General features: G+C 37.5%; 1 protein-coding gene across 3 annotated transcripts in view; it reads left to right on the top strand.

Annotated features, from left to right (window-relative positions):
• The window catches only part of LOC110453290 (tolloid-like protein 1), a 201,343-nt gene that overhangs the window by 122,871 nt on the left and 58,375 nt on the right, over positions 1-20,097 (top strand). The gene's annotated exons all lie outside the window — the stretch shown is intronic.

Here is a 20,097-nt window from a genome sequence, read left to right as displayed (position 1 = left end):
CTGGAGCAGTATTGTAAAGGGAGGCAATGTGACCAGAGCTCTAATGTAAAGGGAGGCAATGTGACTGGAACTGTAATGTATAGGGAGGCAGTGTATCTGGAGCTGTAATGTATAGAGAGCCAATGTGTCTGGAGTTGTAATGTATAGGGAGGCAATGTATCTGGAGTGTAATGTTAAGGTAGGCAATGTATCTGGAATGTAATGTAAAGGGAGGCAATGTGTCTGGAGCAGTATTGTAAAGGGAGGCAATGTGACCAGAGCTCTAATGTAAAGGGAGGCAATGTGACTGGAGCAGTAATGTAAAGGTAGGCAATGTGTCTGGAGTGTAATGTAAAGGGAGGCAATGTGTCTGGAGCAGTAATGTAAAGGGAGGCAATGTGACCAGAGCTCTAAAGGGAGGCAATGTGACTGGAGCAGTAATGTAAAGGTAGGCAATGTGACCAGAGCTGTAATGTAAAGGGAGGCAATGCGACTGGAGCAGTAATGTAAAGGGAGGCAATGTGACTGAGTGTAATGTAAAGGGAGGCAACTTGTGTGGAGCTGTAATGTAACGGGAGGCAATGTATCTGGAGATGTAATGTGAAGGGAGGTAATGTGTCTGGAGCTGTAATGTAAAGGGAGGCAACTTGTGTGAAACAGTAATGTATAGGGAGGCAATGTATCTGGAGATGTAATGTAAAGGGAGGCAATGTGTCTGGAGCTGTAATGTAAAGGGAGGCAACTTGTGTGGAGCTGTAATGTAAAGGGAGGCAATGTGTCTGGAGCTGTAATGTAAAGGGAGGCAAATTTGTTTGTGATGCTTTGCATAGAAAAGTAATCTCTTTTCATTAATTGAAGTGTAAAGGGAAAAAAATCTTTCCTATTGAGCTGTAATGTAAAGAGAGAAAGTCCTATCTCTGCATTGAGCTGTAATGTAAAGGGAGGTAATCCTATCCCTTCAGCTGTAATGTAAAGGAAAAAGCTCACATCCTGTTTGCTATAATGTAAATGGTAAATTGAGAATGGTTGAACGCTTGATAAAACAACATTTTTAATGAAGATCAGGTGATAAAATAAAGAAATTATTTTTCTGTCTTTTGCTAATTAACACCACTTATAGCCTTCATTATCATTTTGTCAATTTGACTTTTTTTAACTTAAAAAATGTCAGGTTTTATTATTTCTTACACATCTATGCCCATGTGTCCCTGATTGGGATATAATTGAGGAATGTACATGAGATTGTCACCAGTATGATGACTTTCTTATAGAATCAATGAAAATTGATGCTGATCAATGGGAATGAGGTAATCTATTTATAGATTCAGACAAGCTAACTTATTCTACTAATGGACAAACATTTCATTTATTACATTTAAGGGGACAGATCAAAAGTTGAACTCCAAGCAGGAAACCTTCACTACTTATCCAGGGAAATTAACAAAAGTTTTTGTTAATATTTTATGTACATCATGTATGTAATCAGGTTCAGTTTAATGCCAAACAAATATTAAGTTTTGTTACTGTGAAATTTCTTTTAAAAGCATTAAGAAAGACAAGCTTATGCATATTTGACAATTTTGAAATCGTCAAAAGCACAAAAAGCATATGGCAAATTAATGCAAATGGGATTTCCATTGTACATGTACTAATGGTTTAAGTGTGTAAAGAATGCTGCATACACTGTCACAGTTCCACAGAAATATCAGGCCACACACCCTAGGTGATGGTATAATTAGTGGCCCTAGGTGATGGTATTAGTGGCCCTAGGTGATGGTATAAGTGATGACCCTAGGTGATGGTATTAGTGGCATTAGGTGATGGTATAAGTGATGACCCTAGGTGATGGTATTAGTGGCCCTAGGTGATGGTATAAGTGGCCCTAGGTGATGGTATTAGTGGCCCTAGGTGATGGTATTAGTGGCCCTAGGTGATGGTATTATTGACCCTAGGTGATGGTATTAGTGGCCCTTGGTGATGGTATTAATGGCCCTAGGTGATGGTATTAGTGGCCCTAGGTGATGGTACTAGTGGCCCAAGGTGATGGTATTAGTGGCCTAAGGTGATGGTATTAGGGTCCCTAGGTGATGGTATTAGTGGCCCTAGGGGATGGTACTAGTGGCCCAAGGCGATGGTATTAGTGGCCTAAGGTGATGGTATTAGGGTCCCTAGGTGATGGTATTAGTGGCCCTAGGTGATGGTATTAGTGGCCCTAGGTGATAGTATTAGTGGCATTAGTTGATGGTATTAGTGGCCCTAGGTGATGGTTTAAGTGATGACCCTAGGTGATGGTATTAGTGGCCCTAGGTGATGGTATTAGTGGCCCTAGGTGATGGTATTAGTGGCCCTAGGTGATGGTATAAGTGGCTCTAGGTAATGGTATTAGATGCCCTAGGTGATGGTATAAGTGATAACCCGAGGTGATGGTATTAGTGGCCCTAGGTGATGGTATTAGTGGCCCTAGGTGTGTGGAGACAGGGTGAATGAGATTATAGTACCACTCAGAAACATGGCTATACACTCCTATAATCTTTGTGATGGTTTTTATTGGTCCTATAAAGTCTACTTGGTGACTGGTGAATAGATTGTATAGCACCTCAGAAACATGGCTACCAAATATACTAGTATGTGTTTTACAGTGCTCCCAAAGGTCTGGGTTGAACAAGATTAATTGTAAGGACCACATACACACAGCCTCATATTAGATCAGTGCCATGTTTTTAGTGGTCCTATGTTTTTGGAGACAGGTGGTCTGATGGCACATTGTAAAACATAGTCACCTTTCACCAAAGATGTGAAAAGGTATTCAAGTCATCTACCCGAACCACATCTGTTTTCTCATATTATATCTGTGATGGTTTTAGTGGTCTATGAAGGTCTGCGTACAGACAGGTAGATAGATTGTGTACCACCAACTACATGCAGCCTCATATTATATCTGTGAGGGTTTTAGTGCATGGTCCTTGAAGTTCTATGTATAATCAGGTAGATAGATTGTGTACCACCAACTAAATGCAGACTCATATTGTATCTGTGATGGTTTTAGTGGTCGTTGAAGGTCTGCATACAGACAGGCAGATAGATTGTGTACCATCAACTACAGCATCCTCATATTATATCTGTGATGGTTTTAGTGGTCGTTGAAGGTCTGTGTACAGACAGGTAGATAGATTGCGTACAACCAACTACACGCATGCGCAGCCTCATATTATATCTGTGATGGTTTTAGTGGTCGTTGAAGGTCTGCGTACAGACAGGTAGATAGATTGTGTACTACCAACTACATGCAGCCTCATATTATATCTGTGATGGTTTAAGTGGTCTGTGAAGGTCTGCGTACAGACAGGTAGATAGATTGTATACCACCAACTACAGCAGCCTAATATTATATCTGTGATGGTTTTAGTGGTCGTTGAAGGTCTGCGTACAGACAGGTAGATAGATTGTGTACCATCAACTACAGCAGCCTCATATTTATATCTTTGATGGTTTTAGTGGTCTGTGAAGGTCTGCGTACAGACAGGTAGATAGATTGTGTACCACCAACTACATGCAGCCTCATATTATATCTGTAATGGTTTTAGTGCATGGTCCTTGAAGTTCTATGTATAATCAGGTAGATAGATTGTGTACCACCAACTACATGCAGCCTCATATTGTATTTGTGATGGTTTTAGTGGTCTGTGAAGGTCTGCATACAGACAGGTAGATAGATTGTGTACCATCAACTACAGCAGCCTCATATTATATCTGTGATGGTTTTAGTGGTCTTTGAAGGTCTGCATACAGACAGGTAGATAGATTGTGTACAACCAACTACACGCAGCCTCATATTATATCTGTGATGGTTTTAGTGGTCGTTGAAGGTCCGCATACAGACAGGTAGATAGATTGTGTACTACCAACTACACGCAGCCTCATATTATATCTGTGATGGTTTTAGTGGTCTGTGAAGGTCTGCGTACAGACAGGTAGATAGATTGTGTACCACCAACTACATGCAGCCTCATATTATATCTGTGATGGTTTTAGTGGTCGTTGAAGGTCTGCGTACAGACAGGTAGATAGATTGTGTAGCACCAAAGAGACACAACCACACTTACATGCTCTAGGAAGTGATTTATCACAGACTCAATAAATCCTACTAATGGACAAAATTGTCCCCTAATTTGTGGAGGGGGGATATTGTCAAAGACAGCTAAAAAGGAAGCTCTGCTCCGGAGTCATTAACAGTGTCTATGTCCCACGTCCGTGATTTACTGTGGCCGTGGCATTGTCAGCTGTTGACAAATAGTCAGGGTCAAGATTTCCTAGTGTCCAAGTTTCAATACTTTTAGATGTTTGTGCATTTGAAAATGAATTTTAAAGTCTGCATGTTTTGCTGTATTTAATTCAGTTATTTTATCTCATACTTAAAGCTTCTTGCAGGTAATGACCTTAGCTGGGGCAATGCTGCAAAACCTCAAAAAGGTGCACTTTGTTCATCACAATTCCAGGAGTCTTCAATTATTTATTTCCCATAGGAAGTTCTTTTCAGGAGTATTATTCACATATAGGATCAGCTAGTGCATGTTGTTGTAATTTACAGGTTCAGCTTCTCCAGTTGCTGACACCATTTTTTCAGTTTCTGTAATGGCTTTATCCGTTATATTTTCAAAACAAAATTTAAAATCCAATATCTTAAAAATAAACATGAAATCCAACATTACTGCCATAAAGACTTCTGATTAACCAATTTACAAATAAGAAATAATTCTCTCATGGCACTCATTAACTTACACATTTATGTTTTCCATTTGACTTCTACCATTTTGTTTTGAAAATTGAAAAACAAGAATTATAGGCATACCTTGATAAGGGTTGATTTATGAATCATCGCTGTGGTATAAGAATGCTGTATTTGTAGAACTGTAAAATGTGTATTAAGTGGGAAGTGTACCAGATGACCATATTACTGCAGACAAGATGAGACAGCTTTATTGGACGAAGGACAGCTTAAAAGCTAAAGACAGACCATGGCCAATGGACACAGTTTACAATAGGCTGTGTCTTCCAAAGACACGTTCTGATCCTCCTGTGGTAGCCATTATATTGGTGTCGCAAGGGACAAGTCTTCAACTTCAAGCTACATATGTATAATAAACTTCAGATAGAAAGGTCAACAGTCTCTCATATCATTATTTTTAACATAAAGAAAATCCACTTCTTCAATTCCATAATTTTGAAGTTATTTCATTTTGGTTAGATCCAAAGATGGGATGTATTTTGTCTAGCATTAGTTTTAATCTAAGAGCAGCCTGGGAGCAGTCTGAGAACAGTCTAGGCTGTGTATAAGAAAGACAGAGTTGAGAGTCTGTATTTATCTTTCTGCCATTAAAATCCAGTTTTCAAGGAAAGGCTAGATAACTTCAAATTTTACAGCAGACCCATAATCTATATAAGTGGTCCTACCAAAGGCTCCTTAATGTTGTAGTACTGCCCTAACTATTGGTCTAGGTTACAACCAGTAAGGCAGGCTGAGACTTGTGGCTGTTTAAATCTGTCCCTCCTCTAACTTATCAATCACTATAGAGACCTGTACCCTGACATCTGATACCCCTGTCAGACTTTGATGTAGTCTTTCACCACTGAAGGTCATCTGTAACAGTCCAATACAACCAAAATGCTCACATATAGCTAACACTGATGCTGGGAAGACCAAAAGAACCCACAGGTTCATGTGTAGCTAGAATATTGATAATAGTAAAAAACAGTTAAGCACCTGATTTTGATTGTAGTACAATTTCAAGGAGACTTAATTTGTCAATTATATATATAATCAGCTGCAATTCTTAAATAAAACAAATAAAAAAATAGTTCAGTTAAGTGTATGGTATAAAAACTGGGTGAAAGCATTACTTGTATGAAAAATATTAATGCTGTTACATTAATCTGCATGACATTGAAAAAACGTTAAGTAGATTTTACTGAGAAACTCTAAATCTGTTAAAAAAATCAGGTGACTTTTGATTGAGAACACAATGATGTTCAAATAGGTCTACGTTGTTTATAGATATAGAATCTGGTTGAAACGCAAGTTTGTTTCTAACTAAAAGTCACCGTTGCAGTATATGGTGAGAATATTTATTTTGTTGTTAATTCTCTTTGTGTAAATTACATAAACAGTATTATAGACAGTGCCTTGCTGACATTGGCAGTTGGCTGTAAAAGTGTGTTAGTCACTCTCCAGAGTTAATATCAAGGACTCATTTGATGACTCATTCAACCAACAATGAGTTAATGTCAAGGACTCATTTGATGACTCATTCAACCAACAATGAGTTAATGTCAAGGACTCATTTGATGACTCATAAAACCAACAATGAGTTAATGTCAAGGACTCATTTGATGACTCATAAAACAAACAATGAGTTAATGTCAAGGACTCATTTGATGACTCATAAAACCAACAATGAGTTAATGTCAAGGACTCATTTGATGACTCATAAAACAAACAATGAGTTAATGTCAAGGACTCATTTGATGACTCATAAAACAAACAATGAGTTAATAAATAATTTTATTTGTGCAGAGTACACTTTTTTATTATGTGACTTATTGTTTTCGCATTTGCCGCAAGATGTTTGCGTTTGGTGCCTCAGATATAAACAATATGGCGGCAACTTAATTCGAAACAAACACTCGTAAAGTCATCATCAGATATTTGTTGAGACTTATGGAAGTAAATTTGAATATTCTAATATAAGTCTTGATGAAATCTACTTGTTTTTAGAAAAAACTCAACGACTCCACATTCGTAACCATAATCAATCCCCATTGGAAACCTACACTACAACTCTGTGTTAAATACAAGGAATCGTATCGTTTATTGCCAGACAAATGTCGATTTCTCAGTCATAATCAGCTGCCAGTTAGTCATTATGCTTCGAAAAAGAAGAAGTGTTTGTCTCTGAACCAGAACATGAAACAATACCAATATTTGTTCACGGTTACCTGTTTAATTCTTGCAGCAGTTACACCTAGTCTAAAAAGTACATTAATAATCCGCCATTTTGTTATATACGCGGGGGCGAGTCTAATAAGTACATCCGGTATGGAATCCGGACCGGAGTTGCGGTACGGAAAGAGTTAAAAGATGCCGTTGGAAGCATGGTCCCACTACAAACAGAACACAATACATCTCCATCACACACGCAGGCATACACACATAGGGAGATATTAGCCAGGTGGCATATGACTAGTAGTAAGTGCCTGATAAGGCAGCTCATGCAACTTCCTCAAAATTGAATTAACTAATGTAAATGCTAATTGTATTAATTGAATATCTATGTACTGTAAAGCGCTTTAGAGTGACTTATGTTAGCTAGATAGGGCGCTATATCAAATGTTGTATATTATTATATATTATGTCAAGGACTCATTTAATGACTCATTAAACCAACAATGAGTTAATGGCAAGGATTCATTTGATTACTCATTCAATAAACAGTGAGTTAATATCAAAGATTCATTTGATGACTCATTAAAACAACAATGATTTAATGTTAAGGACTTATTTAATGACTCATTTAAACCAACAATGAGTTAATGTCAAGTACTCATTTGATCAGGTATGTGTTAATCTAATGGGCACACTCCAGAAAAGACAAATTCAATCAGCCATAAGTCATTCTCAAACTGCATCTGAAATAAGTTAAAATGAAGGCCATTTTATTTCAGCCATATGTTAATGTGGTAGATGTAGACACATTTACATTCTTCTGGACCTCTTTTTCTGTTCACTGCTATATATCCATGTACATCCCTCAGTCTCCTGTATATTGCTATAGACACCTGTACATCCTTCAGACTTCTGTACACTGCTATAGACATCTGTACATCCTTCAGTCTTCTGTATACTGCTATAGACACCTGTACAATCTACAGTCATCTGTATACTGCTATAGACACATGTCCCTGTACATCCTTCAGTCTTCTGTACACTGCTACAGACACGTGTCCCTGTACAACCTACAGTCTTCTGTACACTGCTATAAACACCTGTACATCCTTCAGTCTTCTGTACACTGCTATAGACACCTACCTGTACATCCTACAGTCTTCTGTACACTGCTATATATACCTGTACATCATTCAGGCTTCTGTACACTGCTATAGACACCTGTACATCCTTCAGTCTTCTGTACACTGCTATATATACCTGTACATCATTCAGGCTTCTGTACACTGCTATAGACACCTGTACATCCTTCAGTCTTCTGTACACTGCTATAGACACCTACCTGTACATCCTACAGTCTTCTGTACACTGCTATATATACCTGTACATCATTCAGGCTTCTGTACACTGCTATAGACACCTGTACATCCTTCAGTCTTCTGTACACTGCTATAGACACCTACCTGTACATCCTACAGTCTTCTGTACACTGCTATATATACCTGTACATCATTCAGGCTTCTGTACACTGCTATAGACACCTGTACATCCTTCAGTCTTCTGTACACTGCTATAGACACCTGTACATCCTTCAGGCTTCTGTACATTGCTATAGACACCTGTACATCCTTCATGCGTCTGTACACTGCTATATATACCTGTACATCATTCAGGCTTCTGTACACTGCTATAGACACCTGTACATCCTTCAGTCTTCTGTACACTGCTATAGACACCTGTACATCCTTCAGGCTTCTGTATACTGCTATAGACACCTGTACATCCTTCATGTGTCTGTACACTGCTATAGATACTTGTACATCCTTCAGTCTTCTGTATACTGCTATAGACACCTGTACATCCTTCAGGCTTCTGTACACTGCTATAGACACCTGTACATCCTACAGTCTTCTGTACACTGCTATAGACACCTGTACATCGTTAAGTCTTCTGTACACTGCTATAGACACCTGTACATCCTTCAGTCTTCTGTACACTGCTATAGACACCTGCACATCCTTTAGTCTTCTGTATACTGCTATAGACACCTGTACATCATTTAGTCTTCTGTACACTGCTATAGACACCTGTACAGCCTTCAGTCTTCTGTACACTGCTATAAACACCTGTACATCCTTTAGTCTTCCGTACACTGCTATAGACACCTGTACATCCTTCAGGCTTCTGTACATTGCTATAGACACCTGTACATCCTTCAGGCATCTGTACACTGCTATAGACACCTGTACATCCTACAGTCTTCTGTACATTGCTATAGACACCTGTACATCGTTAAGTCTTCTATATACTGCTATAGACACCTGTACATCCTTCAGTCTTCCGTACACTGCTATAGACACCTGTACATCCTTAAGTCTTCTGTACACTGCTATAGACACCTGTACATCCTTAAGTCTTCCTTACACTGCTATAGACACCTGTACATCCTTCAGTCTTCTGTACACTGCTATAGACACCTGTACATCCTTAAGTCTTCTGTACACTGCTATAGATACCTGTACATCGTTAAGTCTTCTGTACACTGCTATAGACACCTGTACATCATTTAGTCTTCTGTACACTGCTATAGACACCTGCACATCCTTTAGTCTTCTGTATACTGCTATAGACACCTGTACATCCTACAGTCTTCTGTACACTGCTATAGATACCTGTACATCATTAAGTCTTCTGTACACTGCTATAGACACCTGTACATCATTTAGTCTTCTGTACACTGCTATAGACACCTGTACATCCTTCAGGCTTCTGTACACTGCTATAGACACCTGTACATCATTTAGTCTTCTGTATACTGCTATAGACACCTGCACATCTTTTAGTCTTCTGTATACTGCTATAGACACCTGTACATCCTTTAGTCTTCTATACACTGCTATAGACACCTGTACATCCTTTAGTCTTCTTTACACTGCTATAGACACCTGTACATCCTTTAGTCTTCTGTATACTGCTATATACACCTGTACATCCTTTAGTCTTCTGCACACTGCTATAGACACCTGTACATCCTTAAGTCTTCTGTATACTGCTATAGACACCTGTACATCCTTCAGTCTTCTGTACACTGCTATAAACACCTGTACATCCTTTAGTCTTCTGTGCACTGCTATAGACACCTGTACATCCCTCAGTCTTCTGTACACTGCTATAGACACCTGTTCATCGTTTAGTCTTCTATATACTGCTTTAGACACCTGTACATCCTTTAGTCTTCTATCTACTGTATAGGTCTATATGCACAGTACAAAACTGACATGATCTACTTTTTGATGCGTCACTGAAATATATAGGTAACAATAACATGTATCATCTGTGAATCTTACAATCAGCTTGATTAATAGGCATGCATATCTAGAACCATTTGGAGGCATGAAATATATTTCCATCATGTGAAGGGATTTGCCAGTTTTTAATCTGAGCTTTTATCAAAGCACCAAGATGAGTTTGATAAGCATGGTTGTCAGTGCTGTAGAAGTCACTCATCCATCTAAAATGATGTATGTTAGCGGTGACCCTACAGGGCTTCAAGTCCACCAGCAAGATTAACTGCCATTCTCATTAATGATTGATGGCTATGTGAATGACATTGTGGGCATTTAATGCTGTCTTATAGGATTTAAAATTGTCGATCTAAAAATGAGGTAGGAAATAATAGGAATTGCAAAATATTAAAAAAAATGGGATTCAAATGGATGTTTCAAATAATCTATACCATGATAACATTACAAATGATATTTATGCCTCTATAAGACCATACAGAAATATTTGCTCCTAAAATATTATTATTAACATTATTAAATGTATAACATTGATGTACCTCCAACTAATGTCAATACATCTGAAAGTAACATCAGTACACCTTCAAAAATTATAATTCTAAATAGAGTCAAAGTATCTGTAACAAGGACTGTGGTGGCTGTGATTGGCTACCATACATGTAGCCAATCTCTTCAGAGCTTATGTTATTTTGTTATATACCCACCGACTCTAAATAAAATGTATCTTATCTTATCTATCTTATCATGTACACATGATTTGAGGACTGTGATTGGCTACATGTACACATGATTTGAGGACTGTGATTGGCTGCCATACATACACATATGATTTGAGGACTGTGATTGGCTACCATAAATGTACACATGATTTGAGAACTGTGATTTGCTCATATCCTCACAGGTGATCTGTAAAATCCAATTTTATTTTGCAATCTGGGCTCATTTTAACATTGTTTTTTCACCTCACTGTGATGGATTGAGGACTAAGGTATATTGAAGCTGAAATTTTGCCATAGTTTTTGTGAAAGGGTACAATTTTCTTTCATGCAAAATATGAAAGGCCTTTATCTTAGATTTGGTGAAGGAGTCCCTGTAGCCTACACAGTTCCTGGTGAGAGATTCAGTCTCAGTTTATGTTCAATTGTCTAGAGGCTAGCAGACTGGTACCGTACAATGTTGCCAGTTGAGGTTTATAAAGCTGTGTTCTTATGTTCATAGATATAATGAAAAGTGACAATTGTTGAGGTCTTAGGTTGCATCTCAGTGACAATTCTAACTCTTCTTTCGTCCCTTATGTCCAGATCGGGTATCTTGTCTGCTATCTCTTTGCATTTCAGTGGGAAAGCACTATGTGATAACAGTCTACACCATCTGTCACATCCAGACACTTAGGTCTCTAATCTCCTCAAGTTTCAATTCTATAGAACTTTTGGCCCAATTCGGAACTGATGGGCAGGTTTTCTCAAAATATATCTCATTAACACCTTGATATATTATTTATTAAACTTTGCAACAATTCTTCTAGAAATCGGACCAGCTATTACAACAGTTAGGCGTGCTTAATCCTCCTGGAAATAGAACAAGATATTACAACAGTTAGGCATGCTTAATCCTGCTGGAAATAGGACAAGAGAATACAACAGTTAGGCATGTTTACTCCTCCTGGAAAAAGGACAAGAGATTACAACAGTTAGGCATGTTTACTCCTCCTGGAAAAAGGACAAGAGATTACAAAAGTTAGGCACGCATAGTCCTCTTGGATAGCAGAGCAGCATTTAATGGAAATTTAGTTTATATAGTAGGAGAATGACCAAAGGTAGAAACTTCAACAGAGATAGTATTTGAACACTTTTTAACATCGCTACCAAACATAGGTCTTCTATACTTGTTTTGTCAGGATTGAATCTGAAATGTATCATAAAGGAGGTTCTAAGATGCCCCTAAATCTGCAGTTGCTTTCCTGTGAAGTCAGTGAAATCGTTGGGTTGAATTAATAGAATCTTTTTCCACGTCAGGCTGAGACAGAAAAATCTCAAACTGGGAGGTAAGAATGTGACATCCTTTATATCCTTTTATTAGTATTGAATCAGTATACATGCATAAAACAGTATATTCATTTCGTGTTACCAGTTCACATAGCACAAAAGACCAAATTAGTTTAGTCTATGGCTTCCATTGGTGGCCATCTATTGAAAACTTGTCCTTTAAAAGACTACCAAAGGGAATTATATACTGTATAAATAAATGATATGCCCCCTTTTTAGCTCACCTGCCCGAAGGGCAAGTGAGCTTATGTCATGGTGCCGCGTCCGTTGTTCATCCGGTGTCCGGCATCCTTCCGTCATCCGTCCTCGTCTGTCAACTTTTCCTTCAAACAACTTCCTCTGAAGAATAGACAGGCCTAGAGTCATGATATTTGGCTGAAAGATTTTTTGGTAGGAGCCTGACAAAGTTAGAGAACGAAAATGACCTTGACATACTTTCAAGGTCACAGGGGTCAAATATGTCAAAAACTCAAAACGACTTCTTCTGAAGAACTTGATGGTATAGAATTTTTTTATTTTGGCTGATGGCTTCCTGGGATGGAACCCAACAAAGTTTGAAAACGAACATGATCTTGACCTACTTTCAAGATCACAGCGGTCAAATATGTCAAACTCTAAAAACGATTTCTTCTGAAGAACTAAAAGGTATAGAATCTTCCTATTTGGCTGGTGGATTCCTGGGATGGAGCCCAACAAAGTTTGAGAACAAAAATGACCCTTTGACCTACTTTCAATGTCACATGGGTCAAATGTGTCAAACACGTCATACAACTTCCTCCGAAGAACTGAAAGGTATAGAATCTTTATATTTGGCTGGTGGCCTCCCTGGGATAGAGCCCAACAAAGTTTGAGAATAAAAATTAGTTTGACCTACTTTCAAGGTCACAGGGCTCAAATGTGTCAAACACTTTAAACGACTTCTTCTTTAGAACTGAAAGGTATAGAATCTTTATATTTGGCGCGTGGCCTCCTGGGATAGAGCCAGACAAAGTTTGAGAACGAAAATGACCTTGATATCCTTTCAAGGTCACAGGAGTCGGATATGTCTAATGCTTAAAACAACATCTTCTGAATTATCGAAATGCATGAAATTATAATATTTGGGTGGTGACTTTCTGGGATAGAGCTCACCTACTTTAGAGGTCACAGAGGTCAACAACATTTTAAAGGATTTATTCTTAAGAACTAAAAGGAATGGATTCATAAGATTTGGCTGGTAACTTTTTGGAATAGAGCTAACCAATTTGAGAATGAAAATGACATTGACCTACTTACAAGGTCACAGGGGAAAATATGTCAAGCAACTTCTGAAGAAGAATCAAAAAGCATAGAATCTTATAATAATATTTGGCTGGTAGTTTCAACAGATGGAGCCGACAAAGTTTGCAAGGGAAATATTTGTAGTGCAACATAATATTTAACGAGAATATTTTGCTATGACGGCTTAAATATTCAGGTGAGCGATACAGGCCCTCTCGGGGCCTCCTGTTAGGGTGCAGAGGGCAAGGCTGAAATGGGAAGTAAGGGTTAATATTCAAATGACTCTTCCTTAGTATGAGTTGAGGCATTCTGATTTTATTTGGCCTGCACCATCACTGAGTCATCGGTATTTAATATTTTATAAATTTTTGGTGTGAACACCCATGCTACACTTAACAGAGACAGAGGGGCAGGTCTAAAAGGGAAAAAGCAGACTGCATCTGCGATACTGTTTTGTGCAAGAGTATGGACTTATAGTATGTGTCAGCTAGGCTTTGATATAATATTGATAAAAATCAGGTAATATTTCAATTCCTACTTAAGTTGGACTCTATGCAACTACCAGATGAATTTGACCAGATTAACATTGCCTGTGCATATGATTTTGGGAAGGGAGATAACTATTTACATGATTAAACAAAGAAGTTACCACTTGATGAGATTTTACATTTTTATTGACACTACACAATATATTGTTCAAAAAAACAAAAATGATCAATTAGCAAAATATTATTAGCTCACGGTTGGTAGCGGTAGTGACAAGTCATGTGCTGCCCTCGAAATTCTCCCTCCAGCTGCTGTATCTGCCTCTTGTGTCAGTATCAACCCACAGTACAAATAAAAAACAACGTAACAGTTAGATTCACTGTGGTCTCGTTTTATATTAAGTGCAGTCCACCAGCCAACTTCCATATCAAATTGTTTCATCCTTTCAAGCCACGTCTGGTTTTCTGTCTAATTCGACATTCAATGACTGCAGCTTCACATTCAAGAAGGTGTAGAACCTTAAAATTTAGTGGCTCTCCGCTTCAAGCTAGTAAAAAGATGGCTGCCATAGACTTCCTTACAGCTGAGTCTGCACACCATGTCTAGACATTATTCTTTTGCGATGACGCATCAGAAATTTTGATTTCTTATGAATTCATCAATAAAAATTAAATATGACATTTAAAACATGGTTTTGTATTTTGTTTCGACATAATTTGGCTGTATTGAACTATCAACTTACACCATCATTTTGTATGATGGTCCTTCAATCACAAACTATATATTTGTACATTACATCAATACATAGACTTGCTCAAGCTCCAGAACCTGAGACAAGCTATCAGAATGGACTTAACAAGTTCCAATTATTAAAAAAGAATATGTTGATTGAAATATAAGGTTTGAATCTTGCTTTAGTCGATTTCATGGGGTGATGAATTGAGTTAGTTTTAAAACAAATTCAACATGAACTGCTTCACAGTTCATTAAATTTGTTTCAAGACCAACTCAATTCATCACCCCATGAAATCAACCAAAGCAAGATTCAATCCTTAAATAAAACAGTTATTACTTGCTAATGTTGGCATAATCTGAAAGATTCTCCTCTTGGAACTTAAACCCAAAGTTTTGTTGGTCAAACAATGCTTGTATGAAGTAAGTAGTGCATAGTGATGACTTTCATGCATGATGACTTTGTTTCAATACAGATTGAGACTTTCTAAACAGTGACCGCTATTTTCTTATGGCTGACATGATGGGACATATAATGGTAAGCTATTTATCTGGCTGGCTTCAGGCTTGCTGGCTGGCTAGGTATTAACAATGTTTTATCTGGACCATAAATGTGTTTTAGCACCCAAAATTACACAGAGTTACGGCCCTTTGTTCATGATCAATACCAAAGCTTGTCCGGGGTAAAACTTCTGTATTATTCCACCATAATTGCCAAGACATGTTATGATTGTATCTGTAAGGGAGGCAGGTATAGAATACTAAAAGCGGGTCTCTTTTCCTTCTATATACAGAGTTATGGCCCTTTGTTCATATTTGAAACACATGTTGAACAATTATTTGAAATATGGGCAAAGGGAAGAAATTCCTTTACAAAGCAAATGCTTAAACGCAAGCATCTTGTGTTATTCTTTTTTGATTAAAAAGGTTTACTTTCCCTTTTCAACTCATCCAAGAAATAATTTAACTTTCCTAAATAATATGGCACAAAAAGGTTTATTTTTATATTTCAATATTTTTATACATGTTACAAAATTGTATCAGCACTATGAAGGGTTGTTAGTATGACAAATAAGTTTCCCAGTGAGTCTGAATTGGTACTGTACGTGGTATATGACAGATATGTATAATCGTTCTAACCCCTGCTGTACACTTTCTCCTGTATCCTACTTATTATACTCCACCGAAAACTCGGTTCTGGCTGCATATTAAGTATGTATACATATGCAATGGCTGTCAAAAGGATATCAGGATATCATATTAATTTCAGAAGGGTATATTTTCCATTGCCATGCCTGTTTGAAGTACAGTCAGGCTAACACCTATAATAATTACATACTAATACACTACACTACATAGCTGTAGTGCTGCTGCACTTTACACCTGCATCTCAACAGAAAATATAGCCATCAGCCTGGACATCTTATCAGACCTGCTGTCATTCCTACTATATTACCTACTTCAGCTTCCTATATTGGATAGCTGGTGTACTTTAATATTCATTATTATTAGGCTTCATGTATCACAAATTGATGCAAATTGGATCACACCGTGCACCTCATGTTTATCAAAAGGTGGCACAATATCATCTCTTATGATCTAATCATTTTTGAGATATTTTTAAGGATGACAAAGTTGATGAGTACAAGTAAACTGACCTAATTCTGTGCACTACTATATTTTATAATTGGCTGATTGTTTAAGGAATAGTGAGGCTCTGACTTGAAACAAAAAAGGGAGGTAATCCTGGATTATGACATTATCAATTGCCATTTCTGACTTGTTATGAAAGCATTAAGGTGTTTGGACTTCAGTGACTAACATCCTGTAGATGTATTTAGGCTAGCAAGGTTGTAGAATTGCTGAGACTAACAATTTGTAGATGTGTTCAGACTAGCAAGGTTGTGGAATTGTCGAGACTAACAACCTGTAGATGTGTCGAGACTACCAAGGTTTTAGAATTGTTTGGACTTAAACAACTTGTAGATGTGTCTAGACAACCAAGATTGTAGAACTGTTGAGACTTAAAATTTGTAAATGTGTTCAGATTAGCAAAGTTGTAGAATTGTTGAAACTTACAACTTGTAGATTTGTCTAGACTAGCAAGGTAGTTGAATGGTTGAGACTATCAATTTGTCAATGTGTCTAGACTAGCAAGATTGTAGTTGTGTCCACTACAAGCAAGATTGTAACGTTGTTCAAAGTCTAACAACCTTATGAGTTAATAGAAGAATTTAAATGCATGTGTAACAGGATTTGAAGGGAGTGCACACTATTTTCTCCTTATTAATGTATGTAATTTTATGTAAGTAGAATTGAGCCATGTCGACCATTGTAGTGTGGAAATATGATCCTGTAACGTTAGGTCTCATCCCCACTTTGACCAATTACTACCCAGTACATCCCACACTCCTCCACATGGCAAGGAGGCCAAACAAGATTAATGATCCGATCTGGCTCAGGAGCCAGTAAATTACTTGCGACACGAATGCTCTCTGGGAATAAACAGATATGTATATGGTATTGAGGAATATAGTTTTCTAGACTTGTGTAAGTGTTATATGCTTATTAGGTTAAATAATGGTCAGTGATGTCTGCTGATATTTGCTTCTTTGTTTCAACAAAGTCTTCCTGGATTTTGATATGTTACTGTTGGTTTGAGTTTCTGATACTGTAAACCACACAAAGATAAGAAAATGACCTGTAACTTGTCTCTACATCGTTCTGCTCCATTGACTCACAATCATGGTAGCCATGGTGACCAGTCTTCTGTTCATCGGTCCTTAGATTTGAGGAGCTCCTGATTGATTTGCTTTTCAATTCGACATGTTATTTTGTACTAACAATGTGATGTGACATGAAAATGATGAGACAACTTCATTTTAATTGTGGTTGACATTCCTCTGGTATTGTGACATAAGGGCTATGTTGAGGTGAGAGATTAGCTGCTGTTCTGTAGGAAATCCAGATTATAGTATGATATCTATAATTCACTTGTCTGTGTAGCTAAAATAGTATCTCCCTGTAACATTGTGTTAGCTTACAAATGTGTAGGTGAATATACACTGAGCACCATGAAATCCAGTTACCGTCGCTGTCACTATGGACAGGACGTTACACTGAGGATGTCCCCAGGGTGGGGGATTATTCTGAAGGACAATAGTAAATAGATTAAGAATTTTTTTTCAGGAAATGTGCTGTCATCACACTATTCGTCAGAGAGACCTGCAGTGATAAAATGTGTTGTCCCAAGAGGAGTGCTTGATCTGGTCGATACAATTCTGGTGTAGAAAGCAAAAACTTTTAGATGGTTTTAACGATCAGCAGAATACTAGAGATGGTCTTAAGGATCATTGGAATACTAGAAAAGGTTTTAACAATCAGAGGAATACTAGAGATGGTCTTAAGGATCATTGGAATACTAGAAAAGGTTTAACAATCAGAGGAATACTAGAGATGGTCCTTGGGTCATTGGAATACTAGAAAAGGTTTTAACGATCAGAGGAATACTAGAGATGTTCCTGAGGATCATTGGAATACTAGAAAAGTTTTTTAACAATCGGAGGAANAGAGGGCTGATTTGAATAATTCCGTTGTGGGGCTCGAAATAATGTCAGGTGGGAGTTTATTCCACTCGGGTATAGTTCGAGGGAAGAATGATGCCTTTCTGGTCTGGGTTTTTGAGTGGGGAATTTGATACGAAAACTGGTGGTTTGTTCGGGATTTTCTAACTGTAGGGATTAATCTGTCTGATTTTACGATAGCGACTTTCTGGTTTACAATGTTATGAAGCATGGTCAGACGAGCATCTCTACGTCTATCTGCTAGAGGGCGCAGCTTTAGGTGGTCCAACATTTCTGACACACTGGAGGTACGATGGTTGTACCTGTGCTTATTGAGCACATAGCACGCTGCCCTTCGCTGGACCATTTCCAACTTGTCAATATTTGTTCGGGTGTAAGGGTCCTATACTGTACAGGCATACTCAAGTGATGGTCGAACTAATGATTTGTATGCCTGTACTTTGGCTGATGTTGAGCCAATTTTAAGATTTCGTCTTAAAAAGCCTAGCTTAGAATTTGCTTTTGGGCAGATAGTATTTATATGTGAATCCCATTTAAGGTCAGATGATAGTGTTACACCCAGATACTTGGCCTGTCTAAGATGTTCCAGTATGTGTCCATGTAAAGTATAATTATGGACTATTGGAGTTTTGTTTTTAGTCACACATTGCATTTGTTTGGGTGGAAGATCATTTTCCAAAAGATGGTCTTGAGGATCATTGTAATAATAGAAAAGGTTTAACGATCAGAGGAATACTAGAGATGGTTTTGAGGATCATTGGGATACTAGAAAAGGTTTAAACAATCAGATGAATACTATAGATGGCCTTGTGGATCATTGTAATAAAAGAAAAGGTTTAACAATCAGAGAAATACTATAGATGGCCTTGTGGATCATTGCAATAATAGAAAAGGTTTAACGATCAGAGGAATACTAGAGATGGTCTTGAGGATCATTGGAGTTCTAGAAAAAGGTTTAAACGATCAGAGGAATACTAGAGATGGTCCTAGGGTCATTGGAGTACTAGAAAAGGTTTTAACAATCAGAGGAATACTAGAGATGGTCCTAGGGTCATTGGAATACTAGAAAAGGTTTTAACGATCAGAGGAATACTAGAGATGGTCCTAGGGTCATTGGAATACTAGGAAAGGTTTTAACGATCAGAGGAATACTAGAAATGGTCTTGAGGATCATTGGAATACTAGAGATGGTCTTGTTGGTCAGAGGAATACAAGAAAATGTTTTGACAATCAGTGGAAAAATAAAAATTAAACAACTATTGTAACATTTTTTTTCTGTAAATTGTTACCCCATCAGTCCCTATTTACACAATTAATAAGTTCAGTTTTGATCAATTAAATAATTCATCATCCTTTAAAGTAAGTTTTCCCTTGGACTCTGACTCCAAAACATACAATCTTCCTCCATGGAGGTAGATAAATGCTTTATTATATCACTACATATAAAATCAAATATATATAAGACTATGTCTGAGAAAAATAGATCATATATTGAGATTTCTTTGAGATGGAGAATTTGAACTGCACTCTATTGGAAGGGAAAAGTTTAGAAAATATTTTACTTGTTTGAAATGTTATTAATAAAAGAAAATCCTTGGAAATCCTTATTTGTGCTATTTTTTTGGAGACATACTTATGATGATATAATGCTTTATTACAAAATTTTGCAAATTGTGAAGGTATCACTTTCAATTTTGACTATTCAGAACAGTCCTCTCTATTTACATTGAAAAATTAACCATTCAAAGCTGCAGTCTTTTCCATGTGCA

Source organism: Mizuhopecten yessoensis, unplaced genomic scaffold, assembly GCF_002113885.1.
Source record: "Mizuhopecten yessoensis strain PY_sf001 unplaced genomic scaffold, ASM211388v2 scaffold7251, whole genome shotgun sequence".
Lineage (NCBI taxonomy): Eukaryota > Metazoa > Mollusca > Bivalvia > Pectinida > Pectinidae > Mizuhopecten > Mizuhopecten yessoensis.
Note: the sequence above shows the minus strand (reverse complement) of the source record. Positions and strands in the feature narration are given on the sequence as shown.